The 22,157-nt window shown below is 42.2% G+C and overlaps 1 protein-coding gene and 1 long non-coding RNA gene across 2 annotated transcripts in view; one reads left to right on the forward strand and one right to left on the reverse strand.

Annotated features, from left to right (window-relative positions):
* Nucleotides 1-22,157, reverse strand: part of b4galnt4a (beta-1,4-N-acetyl-galactosaminyl transferase 4a) — a 440,181-nt gene that overhangs the window by 342,556 nt on the left and 75,468 nt on the right. The window lies entirely within an intron of this gene.
* On the forward strand, nucleotides 9,155-15,235 carry LOC117516018. The gene is made up of 3 exons (XR_004562282.1): nucleotides 9,155-9,167; nucleotides 12,350-12,361; nucleotides 15,138-15,235. It is a non-coding gene; the product is annotated as an uncharacterized LOC117516018 (long non-coding RNA).

A 22,157-nucleotide genomic window follows, 5' to 3' on the forward strand; every position in this document is an offset into this window, starting at 1 on the left:
CTGCAAAGTCCCTCTGTTAAATAAAAGACATGTGCAGAAGAGGTTACAATTTACCAAAGAACACATCAACTGGCCTAAAGAGAAATGGAGGAATATTTTGTGGACTGATGAGAGTAAAATTGTTCTTTGTGGGTCTAAGAGCCGCAGACAGTTTGTGAGACGACCCCCAAACTCTGAATTCAAGCCACAGTTCACAGTGAAGACAGTGAAGCATGGTGGTGCAAGCATCATGATATGGGCATGTTTCTCCTACTATGGTGTTGGGCCTATATATCGCATACCAGGTATCATGGATCAGTTTGGATATGTCAAAATACTTGAAGAGGTCATGTTGCCTTATGCTGAAGAGGACATGTCCTTGAAATGGGTGTTTCAACAAGACAATGACCCCAAGCACACTAGTAAACGAGCAAAACCTTGGTTCCAAACCAACAAAATGAATGCCTCACAGATGTGAAGAAATCTGTGGTTATACAACTAAATACTAGTTTAGTGATTCACAGGATTGCTAAAAAAAAGCAGTTTGAACATAATAGTTTTGAGTTTGTAGCGTCAACAGCAGATGCTACTATTATTTCTATTTTTTGTTACTAATAGCCCAATTTCATAGCCTTAAGAGTGTGCATATTATGAATGCTTGGTCTTGTTGGATTTGCGAGAATCTACTGAATCTACTGGTACTTTGTTTCCCATGTAACAATAAGAAATATACTCAAAACCTGGATTACTCTTTTTAGTCACATAGCACTACTATTATTCTGAACACTACTGTAAAAGCAGCAGCACACTGATCAAAACCTCATCACCTCAGTGGGTGGAATGTAAACATGAGGTGAGAAAGCGAGTACCAGAATGGCGCTTTTAAATTCCCAAACTTAAGAACACAGAGGCCACCTCTGAAATATAAAAATCTTCTGTTGCGCACATAAATGTTTAATCACAATTCTGATGGGCATATCAGACAACATGAAGTATTTCCATAGCTATACATTATGCTAAGCATGGACAGATAAATGAAGAGCAACACTGTTTAAATCCAGTGGTGGGCACAGCTAACCAAAAAAAGTTAGCTTCGATAACCGTTAATCCGATAACTGAAAAGTTAACAATAACTTTTAGTATTGACTCCAGTACACTGGCAGCTACTGTCAAGTCACAGTTGGGGAATTATTTCTTGCTCGCTCTTTGGCAAGTATCATTGTGAAATAATACAAACAGAAAATGTATGCTGGAAACAATTACTGGCACCCTTCATTTGGAAATTTCCTGCACTAGTCTGATGATAGTCTCTGCCACTCCTCCACTGCTGAACATTCAACCACATTTGCGTTTGCAGACACCCTTCTTGTAATGGCAGGTTTCACCTTTCTTCAAAGGTTTCATTGCTGGCTCATTTAAAACAGTATCATTTTGTTTTCAAACTTTTTTTTTTTCCAAACTTTCTTGTTTTTTTGTGCTTTTGGATGTGAGCTATGGGTTGGTATCCTGCTAAAAAACCCAAGACCTACACCTCAAGCCTCATGTTCTGACACAGAACAACATATTTCACTCTGTGTGCTTGCTCACAGGGGGTCGTTTTGACCGTTGGGGTTTTACATAATTATTGTATGGCCTTGCCTTACAATATAAAGCGCCTTGGGGCAACTGTTTGTTGTGATTTGGCGCTATATAAAAAAATTGATTGATTGATTGATTGATTAAAATACCTCAGCAATCTTCTGATTTCATTCTTTTGTTGATAGGTTCAATTCTTCCAGTAACAGCAAAGCAGCTGCACTACTTGATAGAACTTTTACCAGTTGTTACCAGAGGCAGCTTCTTTTCCTTCTTTTATTATCTATAAACAAGCTGACTTTAGTGGGCAGCATTTGGTCCAGGCTGACACCACCACTCCACATTACTCCAAATCAGCCTGGAGCTCTTGAGATGTCTTCTGTTCCACCCCACAATCAGCACCACCGCAGACCTCTCTAACTCATCGTCTTCCTGTAAACATTGTAACCGAATGTTCAATAACATTATGAATTGTTGAAAGAGGGATTTGAAGATCTTTGGTGGATTATCTTGTCGCCTTTGGAATTGTTCAGCGGGTGAGCACAGCTAACCAAGAGGTTAGCTTCGATAACCGCTAATCAGCTAACTGAAAAGTTATCTTTTCTAACACTAAACCAATAAACCACCAAAAAAAAAAAAAGGAAACTACAGCTAACTGCTAACTTTCAGTATCGTCTCTAGTACACTCTCAGTTACTGACAAGCTGATTTTGAGTGTAAACGCCACCAGCGCTTCTGACTGAATCAAAGGCGATCAACAAAGTTAAACATAGGCAATGAGTCAGGGCTTCTGTCTTTGTGCACCCTGCACACTGCTGTCGAGAAGCGTCATTTCCCTTGACAGCATACAGTGGTCCAGCCATGAGGCAGAAATTCTTCTTCTTACTTATAAGGTTTTGAATAATCAGGTCGCCAACTTATCTTAGGGACCTCATAGCACCATATCACCCCAAAAGAGCACTTCGCTCTCAGACTGCAGGCTTACTTGTAGTTCCTAGGGTTTGTAAGAGTAGAATGGGAGGCAGAGCCTTCAGCTTTCAGGCTCCTCTCCTGTGGAACCAGCTCCCAATTTGGATTAAGGAGACAGACACCCTCTCTACTTTTAAAATTAAGCTTAAAACTTTCCCTTTTGCTAAAGCTTATAGTTAGGGCTGGATCAGGTGACCCTGAACCATCCCTTAGTTATGCTGCTATAGACTTAGACTGCTGGGGGGTTCCCATGATGCACTGAGTGGTTCTTTTTATTCACCTCTTTTTGCTCTGTATGCAAAACTGCATTTAATCATTAGTGATTGATCTCTGCTCTCTTCCACAGCATGTCTTTTCCTGATTCTCTCCCCTCAGCCCCAACCAGTCCCAGCAGAAGGACCGCCCCCTCCCTGAGCCTGGTTCTGCTGGAGGTTTCTTTCTGTTAAAAGGGAGTTTTTCCTTCCCACTGTCACCAAGTGCTTGCTCATAGGGGGTCGTTTTGACCGTTGGGGTTTTTCTGTAATTATTGTACGGCTTTTGCCTTACAATATAAAGTGCCTTGGGGCAACTGTTTGTTGTGATTTGGCGCTATATAAATAAAATTGATTTGATAAGTTACTGTGACGTCTCTATTGGTGTTTACAAATAAATATGCTTTTGTAAAATATGTAATTTTTTTTTCATTTGTAAAACAAAAGGCATTTGCAAAACTGAAAAGTCTGTTAAGTTGTGATTTGACAACCGTGTGATATAACCGGGCACCAGTAGATGGCAGTGTTCTATGCATTTTGACCCATCTACTGGATGGCAGTGGGAATATCACGTTGTTGACCTGAAACACACCTTAACAAACAGACCTTTCACAGTTGTCGTCAAGTTACTTTGGACATTTAATTATTAATTATTCTGATCACACAAAATGAGTTCTTTTGCATTTATCTCGAAACAAATTCTAAATTACGTGCTCAAAAATACCTAATCTACCTAATGAACAAAAATACCTAATCTACCCATCTAATGTGTGTAGATACTAGACTGAAAATCCTGGAAGAAAATAAAACTAAAGCCCCCGTCACACATAGCAAGAATGTGCAGGAACCAGCCAGACAAGGCAAATATTGCCATAATCCAACGTAGTCAGGAGGAAAAAAGGTGTGGTCAGCAGTGTCAGAACACATCCAGGTTACCTCGTCCACACCTGCATGATGGCATCCAAAGCATATGTAGACAACAGTTTAGATGACACTGACTGCTGTCAGACGGCTATAAAAGGCGCTGAAGGCTGCCCGATGTTCAAACGTCTGGATGGCATACATGAGACTGGAGTGGGACGGAACGCTGTGTTCCTCCCTTTGCGCAGTTCCTGCCAGTACTGAACACTGCAGTCCAACCAACGTATGGACCAGACTCACGCCATATGTGTCAAAGCCGGCATGGTGCGGTCATTCACTCAGTCATGCAATCATATCTGCGCTCGTTCTCCACTTCACAGGGCTACTGACTGCACGTGCGTGTAACAATCATGCATGCGTGTAATCATGATAATAATTATGAATTATCATGATGAAGCGTGCCACATACTTTTCAACAGTTCCTTTGCTCTCTGGGGGGAGGGAGGGCAATGGAGGTGGACATTATTCTGCGTAGCACATGCAGGTCATACCAGCAGGCTTTGCCGTGCCAGATCCATCTAGAGGTTCTCTCGTATGCGCTCAAATCATTTCAGATTGTTTTGCCGCCATTGGAATATGTAAACTGTGGTCAGATGCTCGCCAGATTGCACATGGACCACCATAGGATAGGTGTCCCATCTCAACGGCACCCAGAGGGTTTTGAACATGTGCATCACACTCGGGGCCGCCAGCTGATTTTGACCAACTGTGTGGACTCTCGCAGATGGCTGTCAGAACGTTTTTAGACTGCAACTGGACAGTTTTCGGATGTGAGCCAAATAGTCATTCTGACGGCACTCAGCCTCATTCCGGCTACGTGTGATGGGGGTCTCAATGGCTGCTCTTGGAATGTTTCTGAAAGTAATTGGATGAGTTAAATGTCAGGATTTTCAAAGGAGATGGTGTGACCAGAAGGCACAACAAAGACAAATAAATGTGTGCTTAAATTGAACAAATGCCCTGTTTACTCAGTGTCTGAGTACAGACAGAGCATCAATCAATGGTTTTTTCCACTAATCTGCAGAACCGAAGCACAGCATGTCCAAGTGTGGGGTGAGATCAGAATATCTCAGGCGTCTGTGACTTGCTGCTTGGCAACATTCTTAACAGCAGCAAGCAGGAGCTGACAGACAATGATAGACGGCAGATCAAAAACTCATTATTGTGACATCAACTGACTGCCTGCAAGCAGTAGGTCAGCTTTATAACTAACACACTGTGGCAACACTAACTTACAGTGTAGGCACCGATAACTGTGTGCTCACCTCAATAATGCACTCTTTTTTTTTTTTTTTTTTTACACGTTTTTGATGCTATTCTGTTTTTTTGCTTCGTATTTCTTCAACTTGGTAAAACTTTGCAAAAACCTAACTGATAAAATGGCCTAAGCAGTGGGTCATCCTCTCTGAGTCTGGTCTGCTTGAGGTTTCTTCCTCAACATCATCAGAGGGAGTTTTTCTTTACCACTGTCGCCTGTGTGCTTGCTCAAGGGGTTGGTAATGGTCAACCTTACTCATGTGAAGCACCTTGAGGGAGCTTTGTTGTGATTTGGCGCTGTATAAATACATAAAATAAATAGTGTACTTGTGCACTCCAGCGCTGACAAATAAAGCTAACGCAACAGTGCCAAAACCTGTAGTTTTTTTGACTGACCACTTGAGGCTGGCTCCAAAAGCGAGTCAGTCCCCATAGAAGCCCATGTTAAAATATCCAAATCCACAGGAAAAATTCTGCATTCCGAGCCCTCTACTGTACGCCCTGTACACCTATGACCCATCCAACCAACCACATCATAAGAGAGCGTACAGAGCAAAGGTGGAGAAACTGTCACTTTGGTGCTCAGAGAACAACCTGACCCTGAACATTCATAAGACAAAAGAACTCATCATGGATTTCAGGAAGAACAGACAGGACCACTCCTCTCCACCCCCCTCATAAATTGAGAATGGGTGGAAACTGTCACGACCTTCAGGTTTCTGGGCACCCACATCTCTGCAGACTATTCCTGGACCTCCAACATCAAAGCTCAGCAGTGGTTATACTTCCTGCATGTCCTCAGGAAGAATAAACCTGGACACGAAGCTGCTGCTGGCCTTCTATCACTCCTCGTGGAGAGCATACTGAAATACTGTCTGGGTGTGTGGCATGCAGGCTCCACAGCTGAAGACAGGAAGGCGGTGCAGAGGGTCATAAAACACTGCCCAAAAGATCATCAGCCGCCCTCTGCACAAGCTAGAAACCATCGCTGCTGCCTGAGGAGAAACAAGGCCATCACAGGAGACCAAAAAAAAAATAAAAAAAATCTGCCAGGGTATGTAAACGTTTGAGCACAACTGTTTATATATAATTACACACACACGTCAACAGATTTTCCGCTCATAATGATTTCTCATACTGTGTTGTATTTGTAGATATTGCATGATTGCTGGTATATTATGGATTGGTGATACACCTTTCTCGCCACATGTAAATGATACTGTTCAAATGTCGTGCACAATGCCTGTCTGCTCTCTCAACAGGATTCTGCGCATTTTGAAAAAAAGGAGATTTCCCTATTTGCCTTAAGTGCCTCCTCTGTTTCATTAAAACCAAGAGACGAGATGCTGCTGCAGTTTATTTGTGAGTTATGTACAATGTGCTCAGGTGCATAACTGGAAGCCACTGAGTAAAGAAGGAAAAAAAAAATTCCTAATGGAAACCTTTGTAAAGTTTTACTTATTATTGTACACTCAAACAGGAGTATGATCATCTTGTTAAACCTAAAGTGATGTTAATGGGAGGGAATTAGAGATACAAGCCACCTACTACAGTACTTGGCACCCGTTCAGCGTAGCATCTCCCTGAGTGAGCGTTCATCCACTTTGTAGGAAGATTTAATGTTGAAAACCATCGCCCTGGGCAACCAGGTCGACTAGAGCAGGAGCTGGAGGCAGAGAACGTTTCAATCTGTTACCCTTAGCAACACTCCCCATGCTCCCCTTTGTCAAAATACACACCTGCTGTAGAGACAAAATCCTCCCCCGAATTGTGAATTTGTCTGTATTTCTCTGTGCTTGTTTGTTTTGGGGTTTTTTTTTTTCTTCAAATGTCCATTTCCTCTCTGTCACCATTGATACACAGTGATGGAATCACGTGACAGGTGGATTCAATTACATCTGGAATTAAAATGTGTCTCATATCCAGATATGATTTTAACCTGGTTACATTATTATGCGTCTCCAGTGATCACACTGAAATCTAATAAGCCAATTCAGCGTCTCAGTCCACACAGAGCATGCTGGGCCAGGTCAAAGTTCACAACTATCTAAAACACACTATAAATACTAACAGCAATGTAAATATTGAAGATTTTGAGTAAAAAAAAAAAAAAAAAAAAAAAAAAAAAAAAAAAAAAAAACAGAGCTACAAAATAGGTGGGAAGTGGAAGAAAGAACTTGTGGCCTCATCTTATACACCCACACTACAAAATACCCCCCCACTACAAACTAAAGATGCCGAACAGGAGGCCGTTAAACACTAGGTCTTTACTGATGGTTGAAGCTGACAATTCCTGATCTGTTACAACTGTCAGAAGTTTGGGAAAAGAGAAATTGTCAGCAAGCAAATGTTCCCCGTGTATGTAGATATTAAAGGGTATCTCATACGGAAGACGAGCAAAACCTGCAAGGCCATAAAACACAGAGTACACAGACTGAGCCCTGTCCGTTTCTAGGTTTTTTTAATTTAATTTAATTTTTTGTTGTTTTCACTCAGGGTCGCCACAGCAGATCCATGGTAGATCCGCACGTTGAATTGGCACAAGTTTTATGCTGGATGCCCTTCCTGACGCAGCTCCACATTACAATGGTGGGGTTTGAACTTGAACCTACCACAATGAAACCAGACGCACTGACCATTTGGCCATCACACCTGCTGTACAGACTGAGACCTGTCCACTTCTCATTTTTTATTATATACAGTCTACATTCTGTGTACCGGTCTTATTTATGGTGTATAAATATATCATAATGGTAAGCAGTGCATTGTACTTCACGCTACAACACATTATGAATGATTATATCCGTGCAGTAGTAGACCGTAATGAGTGTATTTGGATATATAACAGAATCAGGCTCTTATAATTTCGTTGGAAAAGTTTCAGCTCAAACGCAATGTGCGGTTTCCACTCTTGCGATGAGTAAATTTGCTTTTTCCACTTTTGCAGCCCACGCAGATCATCCACTGAAGAATATGGACCTGGCATGCTGCTTTAATACTGCAAGCTGTTAATTTAACTTTAAGGGCAAAAAAAAAATACAGTGTATCCGGAAAGTATTCACAGTGCTTCACTTTTTTCACATTTTATTATGTTTACATTTTGTATTACACATTGTATTACAGTTTATTATGCCTTATTCCAGAATGGACAAAATTAATTTTTTTTCCCCTCAAAATTCTACACACAATACCCCATAATGACAATGTGAAAAAGCAATGTTTTTTATATTCTTGCAAATTTTCCACCAGGACTCTTCTTAGAGCTGGCCGTCTAAAGGCGGGCTTACACTGTGCGAGTTTTGGCCCTTTTTTCAGCCGATTTTTAGCCAAGACCAAAAAGCTGTCTAAGGACACCAGGGACAAAACTGTAGACCTGCACAAGGCTGGGATGGACTACAGGACAATAGGCAAGCAGCTTGGTAGAAGACAACAACTGTTACGATTATTTATTAGAAAGTGGAAGAAACAAGATGACTGTCAGTCTCCCTCGGTCTGGGATTCCATGCAAGATCTCACTTTGTGGGGTAAGGATGATTCTGAGAAAGCTCTGAACTACACAGGAGGACCTGGTCAATGACCTGAAGAGAGCTGGGACCACAGTCACAAGATTACATTAGTAACACAATGATGCTGTCATGGTTTAAAATCCTGCAGGGCAGCAAGGTCCCCCTGCTCAAGCCAGCACATGTCCAGGCCCGTATGAAGTTCACCAGTGACCATCTGGATGATCCAGGGGAGGCATGGGAGAAGGTCATGTGGTCAGATGAGACCAAAATAGAGCTTTTTGGAATCAACTCCACTTACCATGTTTAGAGGATGAGAACAACCCCAAGAAAACCATCCCAACCGTGAAGCATGGGGGTGGAAACATCATACTCTGGGGGTGCTCTTCTGCAAAAGGGACAGGACGACTGCACCGTATTTAAGGGAGGATGGATGGGGTCATGTATTGCGAGATTTTGGCAAACAACCTCCTTCCCTCAGTAAGAGCATTGAAGATGGGTCATGGCTGGGTCTTCCAGCATGACAATGACCCCAAACACACAGCCAGGGCAACTAAGGAGGGGCTCCGTAAGAAGCATTTCAAGGTCCTGGAGTGGCCTGGCCAGTCTCCAGACCTGAACTCAATAGAAAATCTTTGGAGGGACGTGAAACTCCAAACCTGAAAGATTTGGAGAAGATCTGTATGGAGGAGTGGACCAAAATCCCTGTTGCAGTGTGTGAAAACTTGGTCAAGAACTACAAGAAACGTCTGACATCTGTAATGGCAGACAAATGTTTCTGTACCAATTGTTAAGCTCTGTTTTTCTAGGAGGTCAAATACTTATTTTATGCAATAAAATGCAAATTAATTATTTAAAAATCATACAATGTGATTTACTGGATTTTTTTTTAGATTCTGTCTCTCACAGTTGAAGTGTACCTACGATAAAAATTACAGACCTCTCCATTCTTTGTAGGTGGGAAAACCTGCAAAACTGACAGGGGGTCAAATACTTATTTTCCCCACTGTAATTTCTTAGTTTTTTTTATTATTATTAACAAATTTGCAAAAATGTCCCCAAAACTTTTTTCATGTTGTCATTATGGGGTGTTGCAAGTAGAATTTTGAGGGAAAAATGAATTTACTCCATTTTTGAATAAGGCTATAACATAACAAAATGTGGAAAAAGTAAAGCGCTGTGAATACTTTGCACTGTAGATCACACTCTCCAGTAACGTGGCTTCTATGCTTTATTTACTGTAGTGGACATCAGTGTACTTTGACCGGAAGATATGGCACGGTCATGCAAATTGATAATACCAATTTTGCTTATTAAGCTCTGAAGTCCAACTGACTTCTTTTGACCTGTACGAACCCTGACAAAAAAGTCATAGCTGTACAATTGTGTGTGTGTGTCTTTTTAGTTTGTTTTTCTTTTTTAAAGTGGGAGAAGACAATGTAAGACCTGAGATACTGAAGACGAAGACAGGGAAGAATGTTGATTTATGCAGCCGCTTCAGCTGCAGTCAAGAAGATGATATGGATGCAAGAATTCAAGACTGGTGGGAGAGGACAGGGATCTTCACAAACTCACATATTGTATGTGCCATTAAACTTTTTGTTCAACTTTTTTTTTTTGCAGATAACTGTGGTTATTGTTATTCAGAAAATATGTGCACATGCACTCACACAGACCCACACAGTTGAAGAAGAAGATCACAGTTAAAAAAAAAAAAAATGAAATAAAAGCATTGCAGCAACCATTTGGTACCAGCTACAGAGTTGTTGTATGTGGAATGGAAACATTTATTTGTGCGGGAATGGCTTGACTCATTGGATTGCAGCCTGTCCTCAATGTGTTTTGGCTGCATGTACACCTGTCCATCCATGTAGTCAACCACTGTCCAACTGTAGTCCAATCACCAAACGCATAGCTTAAAATGTGAACGTTGTCATTTTCCAACCTGGGCTCCGTTTATTTACATGTTTTTGGGTTTGTCCTTTCATACCCCTATTCCTCAAAGCACCATTCCTTCCAATTTCATCCCAAATAGCAAATCAAGGCATGCTTTGAAGCATCACCATAATTCTGTGATCCATCTTTGGTCAATCTTGAACATACTTGGTACACAGTAGTGATGGCCATCATTTCCACTAGTTTTAAAATCATGGCGAAATTTTAGAGCTGTTAAAAATTTCATCCCAATTCGACAAATCTGCATCATTAGGCGGCCACTTCCGGGTTTACAGCTTCAATCATGTTCTAACATCTTTAAGTGGGGTAGTCCTAGTAAGTACAGGGGTGGTGGCCAAGTGGTTAATGTGCTTGGTTTCAGTTCAGAAGGTTCCGGGTTCAAATCCCACCCCTGCCACGTTTCTCCATGTAATGTGGAGTTGCGTCAGGAAGGGCATCCGGCGTAAAACTTGTGCCAATTCAACATGCAGATCCACCTTGGATTTGCTGTGGCGACCCCAAGTGCAAACAAGGGAGCAGCCGAAGGGACTTACTTTTTAGTCCTAGTAAGTACAGCTTGATACTTGTTTGATTGTGCCCCATCAGGGTATGAATTTGAAACAAAAGTAGCGTTTGTTAGTGTTCTGGCTTAGAACGCAGCCGGGCACAGCTTTACTTTCATTTTTAAGAGGGTTGCCAGGTATGTGCTTTGTAAGACAGCCAGTTGCCAGGTCTGCACTTTATAATCCAGCCTGATAGGAGGCATGCCGGAGTAAGCCATTTCATCCCATTTTAGCACTTTTCCTGGATCATGGGGGATCATTATAGAACGGTGTCCTGTGGAATAGGGGTGATACCCACAAAAAATTCCTGTGTGATCGCTATCCAGGACCCAGGTTGGTTCAGTGGTGTGATGACTACAACAAGTTCCATCGGTGCACGCTTCCTGATGGTTTCTGACCAAATGTAACTAAAGTAAAGGTGCCCTGACACTTGCACAACTTTGATCCGCACACTTGCACACACTCTGCCGTGCTCGAGAGTAAACTCGTCTCAAATTCATTGTAAACTGTTCTAAACTGTGTGCAGCTTTGTGCAAGAGAGCAAAGAAATTTTAAAATGTTCAAATCTCCATCACGCATTGATTACGTGAACTTCACGCAAACATTACGCAAACGATTCAAAAACACTGTGTGAGTGTGAGTGATTGCATCACTGTTTCAACAGCCAACTCTGAGAAAAAATTATTAATCTGCTACGAAATTATTTTATAAACGCAGCATCCAGCGCACAATGCGTGGCATCCAGCGGAACAAAGCATGGCATCCAGCTGGGAACAATGGGTGGAGATCGTCATGACGATGTGCGCGGATCAAAGTCGTGCAAGTGTCAGGGCAGTTTAAGACCAAAACAGCTTCTGCACAGCGTGACCCCTTCAAAGCTCACTGTTGTCCCATTAAAGTATCGGCTGATTTCATGCACAGTGTTCAAGAGTGAACTGTGTTTTCCTGCATCGTCCGAGTACAAAGGAAGCTTGTCCAACCATAGATTGTTGAGGAATGCAAAGACAAAAAAGTCTTTGTTCCTCATGCGTGTTCCACAGGACACGGTTAAAGAATTCTCTCTGGAAAACGTATTGCAGAGACAGAAGATCATCATACCAAAAGCCATGTTGTCGTAGGCAGCAGGAGGGAGCACACAGAGCGGTGGTGTGTCACTCTGAACACATCCACTATGCATGAGGATGAGTGGAGCAAACAGAGCAGAGAGCAGAAGAATGTAGGTGGATCAACCGAGACACACGCACACATACGCTGAACAAGCATGACGACTTCTTTATGTCAAATTAGTTAAGTGTAATTAAAGCTGACAAACACTTTGTGGAGGCAGAAACAGTGCAATCCACAGACACACTCAGCGGGAAGCACGAGGGAGATGAACGAGAAGAGATAACAGCAAGAAAGAACAGAAAGTGGACTAGACAAAGGACAGAGCAAAGCAATGAGACGAGGAAGAGGCTGACCTTAATCGGCAGCATGTACACACACACACACACACACCCCTAAAGCCTGGTGAGTGTGTGTTTGCACAACAATACTCTCCATTTCATTACAGGCCCATTTCCCCTGCCTAATACCTGGACAGGTCCTGGCGATAAGGAATGCACACACTCCTCTGCCCACAACATCTCATTTGAGCAGAGGAAATTGGAAAGAAGAGGAGAAAGCGGGAAAGTGTGGAGAGATGGGAAGGACAGCGGGTGCGGACTGGACAGAGGACAGCGCCGGTGAATGAGTGCTCGCCGGAGGAAAGATAAGCCCGGTCCAGTTTCTGCAAAGGTGTGAGTGGGAGATTGGAGGATGAGCAGTGGTGAGAAGAAAGGAAAGAGGAAGAGAGGATGTAGCAGTAGATAGAGAAGTGCAAAGAAGGAAAAATGGAGGAGAGAAGGAAAAAATAACTCAAATATACTGAGGGCCAGAAGAATTTTTTATTCCTTTTTAGTATTTCTCAGCAGCAGGATGGGAAAAAGTTGGACTTGTGATCAAAAGGAAAATGGTTTTAATCAGAAAGCAATTATGGAGAGGTAGGAGAGAGACAGAAAAGACAGCAGGTACTTCTCCAGTCTCTAATTAAGCTCTCCTCTGTCCTCTGGAAATCAGTCTGATCTTCTTTTGGGAACACTGTTCTGCCCCAAATGCTCCAAGGAGTGGGGTGGCTTCTTGGAGGAGACGTCAAGGAGGATGAGTCCTACATGAATTCTTTTAATGACTGATGTAACCCTTCAGGAGAAACCTCTGAAGCCGCTTTCAGACATCATCAACACAACACAAAGGTTCCCAACAGACACAAATAGGAATAAGTGACTATAAAGACAATATAAAAGTCAATCTTTTCCAGGCCCTGAGGTCTATCAGACTGGAGCTCATCACTGGATTCCAAAGCATGAAAGAGGTGAGAGATGATGACTCCCCCTGGATGGAATGCCAGTCCACCACAGGTTACTTCACCAGTCAAGTAGTTTGAAGCACAGACCTGAAACTGAACTTGGGTTTATGTATCCGTAGTCTAAGTCCTGTATCACAGAGCCACATGCTCTGATATGTCCAGAGCTAAAAAAAAAAAAACACAAAACAAATCACTCAGTTGCTCTGCAAATGTATCTTATGTCATGTTCTTACATGTAGCTCAGTGGTTAGCACTGCTGACACACAGCAAGTAAGTTTGCATTGAAAAACAAACATGAAAAGAATTAAAAGTAAACACTCATGGAAAATTTACAATAAATAAATAAATCACAGTGCAGATCTGTCATCATGCCAGAAAACCTTTCAATTCAATACAGTTTCTCAGTAGCAGCGCACCAGCTTCCTGGCACAATCTGGCTCTTAAATAAAATGACAGACACATAGACACACAAATTAAAGACAGGAAAAAAAAGCCCTTTATGCCCTGTGTATTAATTTGTACTCAGATTTAATGCTGTGCAAAAAGCAAATATGAGTTAAACACATCCTAAATGTATTGCACATGATGGTCTGTGTGCCACACATGATCAAAACAGAGCTTACAGTAGTTCCCCAAAGATCACTTGTATGCAAATCTATTCACAGAACTTCCTTAAAAACCTACTCAGCTAATGTGCACCCTCAGGGTTGCCAATGTTAGTAATGTCAAGTGTCTGCCATCATCAGAAAACAAAAGTTCAGATGACGCCGTGAGGAATAAGGACATCTCATTTGTCTAAACTGATTCATGTCTCCTTGTGCCTTTAGTGGGAGGGACAAAGATGCAATGTGTAGATGGAAACAAAGAAGACGAAAAAAAAAAAAAGCAATGAAATCTACGTACAGCTGTGAATTATTGAACAGCAACTGTACCTATCATACTTGGTGCTGAACAGAGGATTAAACGAACACAGAAACACACAAAAGTGCAAAAAATGCCCATGATGCTCAACACTTGTCTGCATGCGCGGTGATGGTTATAATGACCATAAGATCAAATGCAAACTACTGAAGGCTGCATGTGTCAAAGAGCACGTGTATAACCGGAATTTAGCCATGAGCAGGGTAACAGCTACGTTAATAAAAGTTCACAGATGGAGGGCAAAACTTACAACACAATGTAGCCATAAGGAAATCATTCCAATTTGTATTCGTCCATGCAAACAAGTAAACTGAGGTGAGCAAACACACATATGTACACTGCAGGGCCGTCGCTCCGGGCGCGCAAACACACATCAGTGATACAGAAAATAAGCAGGCAAATACAACAGACAAGGGATCAACTGTGGGATCAAAACTGTGTTTGAACATATTTTGGGACAATGCATTTCAGGTCACACATAATGCATGGGATTTCTTATTGCACTTGTAAAGTTGGGGCAGCGAGCATGTGAACTTAAAGCTACAGTGTGTCGGATTTAGTGGTGTTTATTAGCAGAAATGGAATATAGCTTTCATAACCACCTGTTTTTTTATAATGCACAATTACCTGCAACAACAAACTGATGTGTTTTCATAAGTGTAGAATGAGTCAATGATGCCCACGTTGGAGTGTGCGTACATATGGAGGTCGCCATGTTTAAACAGTTGTCCAAAAGGGATTTTTTTTTTGTATTTTGCAGCACAACCTGGTTGCTAGTGCAGGCTAGCACGTTTGTGAGCCCTCGTTTTTGTGAAATGGAGGATCACACATGTTGCTTATCACAAGAGAACGCAAGTGAGCCTGAATCCTCGTCACCACAGACGCGAAAACGTGACTGGAAACAAAATCGTGACCGGCGACAGCATAGGACAGTCTGCAACCTCACCACTAGATGACACTAAATCCTGCACACTTTAGCTTTAATCCACTGTTACAAAAATAAAATGCAACATGTTGCTCTAAAACCTTACGCTGAAGATGAATGTAATCCTACAGTAATTTTACGCTGCATGCCTTCAAACAAATCAGATTCCATCCTTACATCCTCTGCCCGCCCAAGTGCTCCCGCTCGGTGAAGCATCCATCACAGGGCCTAATGATGGAGCGATGGTGTCAAATGCTTAGCGCTCAGGATGAATGAAGCACCTACAGGTGCTCTCTACCCTGACCAAAGTGGTGCTTGACTCCAGAATTCAGGTCAAGATCTCAGAAGATGGAGAGCGCAGCTGACTCAGGCATGCAAAAGCACATCGTGGAGCACACATTTATTCTCCATCCACACCATGGTGAAGATGAATAGTGGGCAGTAGATAATTGCCAAATTTAAAAATAAAACGTGTAGAGAAAGTGATTTCTCCAGGTAATTTTCCGTTCATGCATGACTAACCCTGTGGCGGGGCTCCGATCCTCCTACAACTTCTTCATGGGTGGGGTGGGGGCGTGTCACTGACACAATCAGGGAGAAGATCTGCACCGTTATTATCAGAGAACTCCACAGCATGATTACTGTCTCAGACAGCCAATTACATCGAAGCAGCAATTTTTGTCTTTTTTTTTTTTTTTTTTTTTGAGTCCTGGCCTGTTTTCTCAGCCAGCTGAAAAGACAAACAATTGGCCGGATGCGCTGGGCAAGCTGAAATGGTTGATTAGAGAGTCACAGGAACAGAAAGAGAGGAGAAGAAATCCCAGGTTAAATAATTTGTCTATTTTGTCCAATATACAGAGGGAGACAGAGGAAGACACAACGGCTTCCCGTGTAATATCAGAGACTACAGGGACACATCGGCTCACAGCGGATCATATTTCAGTGAAGCACGCAATTACCGTGGAGAGAAAACCAGAGAGAGGAGCCTTTTGTCCTTGCACACTAGGTGTAATCACCAGCTAAAGAGAATAAAAGTCCACACAGTCCTCTGCAGAGCTGCGGCGACAAGGGGTAGGACCAGATTCTATGAGGAAATGAGAAACGCTGGTACTTGTTTTAAATAAAGCAAAGACAGAGATGTGCAGGACATGGCTGGCTGGCAGGCAGACAGGCAATCTCAAGACACCATGTTTCTATTCAAAAGCAAACACAAAAGAGGCTTTGGAGGAAGCCCTCAGAGGTTAGGATAATCCCGCTCAAACTCACACAGCGCCACTCAAAGCTATTGTTCCATCAAGAAAGGCGATGGAAAATCTTCGCAAAGTGGCGTGCAAGCGAACAGCGGCAAGTGTGATGCGGGTTTATATTCATGTGTATGCACTGGGCCACATTCAAGAAACACAGTTAACCGAACCTGCATGTCAAAAGGCTGCGATGTCCAGAAACATGCAGGTTGTAGCTGAATCAGTATCTTTGGAAGTGGGTAGAGCCCAACCGATATAAGCCCTTTTTAAAGTACTCACTATCAGCAGAAATTTTGCCGATAGAACGCCGATAATTTCTCATAAACAGAACAGTTAATGAAATAATGTTTGTGTCAGCAATGTAAAATGTCCTTGCACCGTCTGTCCAGTAGATTGTGGTCATCACCGGCCCCCGTAGTTCGCGTCACACTGCACTGGTCGGTTGACAAAAGCATACAAGTAAGTTTATAAGGATGTTGTTTGTAATAACTTTGTGATTACATTCACCCCACATTTCTCCCATTTCAGTGCAACTCAGTTTGATTAACTCAGTTTATGTAGTAATGTATCAAATGTGGGGCAGCATGGTGGCTTAGTGGTTAGCACTGTTGACTCACAGCGAGAATGTCGTGGGTTCAATTCCCGTGGCCTTTCTGTGTGGAGTTTGCATGTTCTCCCCGTGCTTGCATGGGTTTCCTCCGGGTGCTCCAGTTTCCTCCCACATCCAAAGACATGCAGGTTAGGTGGATTGGAATCTTTAAAATTGTCCTTGGGTCTGTGTGTGGGTGTGTCTGTGTTTGTTTGTTTGTGGCCCTGCAACAGACTGGCGTCCTGTCCTGGATGTACCCCGCCTTGTGCCCTATGGCTGCTGGGATAGGCTCCAGCCCCCCACGACCTTTAATTGGACTAAGCGGTGGAAGATGGATAGATGGATGTGTCAAATGTGCTTCATTGCATCGGTCACGCTTTTTATTATTATTATCTATTTTATTATTATTTAGACCTTTTTTCTAGCATGAAAAACTTTCATTTACTGCTAAGAGGTTGAAACATTCAGATTCACTGGTCGTCCGGAATGGTTCTGGGAATTACTGCCATTTGCCATTAACCATCTGGGGCCGACGTCGTCGTATACGACGGCTGGGACCAAGCTTTACTAAATTGTAAATAACTTTTTAATGATACGAGATAGAAACTTACTTTTTTTTTGCTGAAAAGTTAAGTCCGTGGACTTTTGATCCACTGTTGGCCATCTTGGTACTCTTCATAGAAGATGCGTGATGACGTGCGCAATGTCAGTGTCCAATCGGAATTGGTTCTCCGTCACATGGTTTTCCAAAATCCAATCGTAGGGCAGATTTACCTCACGTGATATGGCAAAGATTGTTTTCAGGAGTGATATCTTACTAGTTGGCCCGTTTGAATAGCCCCCTAACTGCTCCAGTTGCATTTTTGCATTTTTTGAACTTGAAAATTCCTCTCTGTCATAAAGTTAATCAATATGAGGACAAAGCTTCAGGTTTTAGCTCATACCTTTTTTTGTTAAGGGTCCAAAAAAGAACATTTTATTCATTAAAAAAAAAATAATAATAATAATAATATCGGCTGATTTATCAGCTATCAGCAAATCAGCCAATTTATCGATTATCAGCATTTTTTCCATCCAAATATTGTTATCAGCATCGGCCTCAAAAAATCCATATCGGTCGGGCTCTAGAAGTGGGACAGCTAACCAAAAGGTTAGCTTCAATAATAGTTAATCAGCTAACTGAAAACTTATCTTTTATTATAAAGCTAAACCGATAAACCACCCCAAAATTTATCGGAAGCTACAGCTAACCGATAGCTTTCAGTATTGTCTCTGGCACACTCAACTACTAACAAGCCGATTTTGAGTTTTAACACCACGATCACAAACCCCAAACAATGAGTCACCACTTCTATCTTTGTGCACCTTGTCCACTACTGGAAGCTCCTGTTTGCTACGTATTTTGCAGCAGTGAAGCAGTTGAGAGGCATTAAACTGAAATGTACACCAGCAAAAGCAGCCTGACCACCAGGATGCCAAAAAAAGGCAGACTTCACAAATGTTTTCAACTGTTAAAGCTTTATTCACTGCACCTGCAAAAATATGTTAGAGGTCTAAAAATTATCAGACCAAAATTTATCGGAAGATAATTGGTTCGCTGATGGTTTTCAAAGTTATCTGAAAAGCTAATCTGATAATGAAAACATTAGCTTCGATAATAAGCGAATTAGCGGAACTGTACCCACCACTGTATCCATACTGCACACAGAAAGGGCCAAGTGGGAAAAGAGTATCTCAGATATTTGAAATAAAATGCTCTGAAAAGCACAAACACTGTTAATATTTAAATAGTTTGGTTGTGTTATTTGTCGGTACCATAAGTGTGGAGTGTAGTGTGTTTGATGACATCCGCCATTTTCTCTGTGTTGAGTGTAAAAGTTAAAGCACTTGTAGAGGCAGCGTGCAAAAACAATGAAAGGTGTGGCTCAGTCGCTGTTCTCCCACGCAGCTCACCATAATGTAAAACGAAAATGAAATGAGTGCGTCTGTGTGTGTAAATGCTGAGGCCAGAGCAGCGCACACACACTGAAGTAAAAAAAATATTAGGTGCGCGGCAGCTGATAGTGTGTGACATTCAAAACGTTACCGAACACAGGGTGACAATCGAGGGCCTATTAAGAAGCTCTCTAGTTTCACCATCAAGAAAAAGAAAACACATTGATAATAATAAAAATAACAAAAAAAAAAAAAAAAAACATTTGAATGCACACATGCCCAAATGTGCCTGAACATTTACACAAATAAACTAACCACCAAGCACCCATCCATCAAACACTCTGCCAGCCTCCAGTCTGATGCACATTTGCACATCACATATGAGTTGAACATGAATGGAATGAAAATGTATCCTTTTAACAAAAACAAATCCATCATGTGATGGTGCCTTTATTGCAATGTGTGCAGTCAATAGGCAGCACAGTCTTGTTTGAACTCATACGTGATATCGTGAGATTTGACCACATATGGGGACAACCAACACGGACACGGCGAAAATCCCCGGACGGAGTGTGGGAGTTTCAGCACAAACTATTGAGCCTGGCTCGGTAAGCTTGAAAGTATATTCGCTGTCACCTAGCGGACCTGCTGGTTTAAGACATGACTGTTTAAAATGTTTCCCCTGAAACCCCCATCCTCTGAATGGTTTGTGCTGATACTCCCACACTCCACCTTGGGATTAGTCTCTCCCCTCAAACAGCGCCAATTCTAATGGGAAAATCATGCACTGTTTTGTTTTCAGTTGCAATCACCGAAGCAGTAGCGAAAACTGCAGTCTTTTCGGGTCTGGGTCATAAACAAACATGTCCACTTTCCACTGCATCGTCACTTTTTCTTTGCATTTTCACTTTGTGTGCAATTTGTCCAAAAACTCAAAGTGCCATGTTTCTGTCCCCAGAAGTAGAGAAATTACATCATATGCGTCATATTTTACCCCTTTAGTGCCCGCCCTCAAACGAGACCAATTACATTAGGGAAATGGGCTCTCGCTGCAAATTGCACTTTAATGTTGGAATGTGATGGTCCTGGATGACATTGAGATTATTGCGTTCCACACAGCTGGCATGGCTTGGCTAAAAGTTGACACTCCTGACCGACCGGCCAGCTCCCACTGGAATGCCCCTGTTGCTAGGAAGCCCAGCATGGTCAGCTCCTGTGTGGGTAAAGACAAGCTCTGGCTCCTTGCCGTATTGCATTCTGGGCCAGCCATGTTCTGCTCACAACTCCAGGAACAGTGGCCTTGGTAATCGAAATTGTTTTTTAGCCAGTTATTGCCATTTGCAAGTAAATCCTCACATTCCCAGAGTACACACTCACATCAGATTGCACCATTTACAAGGTCTTCTGACAACGCTAACGTAGCCATTGATAGTCCCATTTTACGCATTACTTTGTGCATGTTTTTATATCCACCCATATAATCGCAAACACGTAGGTGTGTTAATTACTCATCAGTGTGTCTCTGGTGTGCACATCACTCTGACTTCTTGTTTTCACACTATTAACGGTTCCCAGCATCACCTCTATGTGTCGGCAGTGGAACAATAGCTGTAGAAACGTGCATACGCCAGCCAGGATTTTTGCATGATGCACAGCACATTTTCAAGGTCATTTCACTTTTGACACAGCTGAACGTTAGCATGGAGACGTACGTACACCACGTTTTTGTGCATACGCAGACTTTATGCATGAAGCCCCTGGTTGCCACTTTGTTCAGCTGCAAACTCACCTTTGATTTCACCAGCACAGCTTTATGAATTCACATTTTCAACAGTTTTAATCAGTTGCACACACAGCTTCCAATGAAACTGTTCATTTTTGTGTGGATGTTGTTTCTGCCATGGGTTAGTAGTCTATGTAGTTTTATTTTTTGGCATACTGAAATCATGTTTAATGTTATTATTATTTGCGGGAAATATGAAATGTTGGTAAGTTAGGTATGGGAGTGTTTTTTTTTAAACCACCAGAGTCAGTGTGCTATTCATGGGTGATTCTTTAACTACGGGCACTATTGGCCTTGTAAATGTAATTTCCACCACACCATTGCCTTACAATATAAAGCGCCTTGGGGCAACTGTTGGTTGTGATTTGGCGCTATATACATGTGCTCTGATGTCACCGTTTATCTCCATAGAAACTACCCAAACAATACCATTCGACTTTATCATTGAAGATCAAAAGTCTGGGTGTGGGACAAGCACAAAACAGCAATATTTGCAAATAATGAGGCTGAAAAAAGGTGAAAAAGTCATCACAGACTACTAGAACAAATTTCTTAACACACTTTCATTGTAAAGATAACTATACAAGTGTGAAATTTCCCCTTTTTTCTGTTTTTCATACAATATGATCAAAGGACATAATAAGTGCCCATAGTCTAAGAATCACCCTCATATGATGTCGTCCTGTCTGGCTCATTGTACTCTGTGCTGTTAATGAGAAATTCTTTTGTTGCTGGAATATGGAAATCTTGAGCCTAGACTTAATCTGCTGCTTTGTATGAAAATCCTTCTCTGCTCCACTCCACAAAGAAGCTGTGACCGGTGATGCAACAGACAAAAGTTTCACCCTGCAGTCTCACAAATGGAGCCTATAGCTCATTCAGAGTTGTCCTAAATGTCTTGGTGGCTTTCCTCACTTTATGAGAACTGCTTACTGCAGACAGATTTACCACACAATACCAAACTGTCTGTATTTCTTCATTACTGATGGAAATTAAGTCTAAGAAATATTCAGTGACTTACAAATGTTCCTGTGTCCATCCCTGATGTGCCAAAAGAAAACTGGCTGTAAAAGTGATGATTTACGAGAATCCTCAGATTTCATTTGTCCAATTCCTTACAGCCTCTGAAAAGCACATGACTGTCTATAAATGACTCACTCTCTCACTTTCATCTTCAACCGCTAATTCCAATTAAGGGTCGCGGGGGGGGGGGGGGGGGGGGGGGGGGGGCTGGAATCTATCCCAGCAGCCATAGAGCGCGAGGTGGGGTACGCCCAGGACAGGACGCCAGTTTGTCACAGGGCCACAAACAGACAAACACATTCACACCCACTCACACACCTACGGACAACCTCAAGATTCCAATTCACCTAACCCGCATGTCTTTGGATGTGGGAGGAAACCAGAGCACCCAAAGGAAACCCA

This window comes from Thalassophryne amazonica, chromosome 8 (assembly GCF_902500255.1).
Source record: "Thalassophryne amazonica chromosome 8, fThaAma1.1, whole genome shotgun sequence".
In the NCBI taxonomy this organism is placed as follows: domain Eukaryota; kingdom Metazoa; phylum Chordata; class Actinopteri; order Batrachoidiformes; family Batrachoididae; genus Thalassophryne; species Thalassophryne amazonica.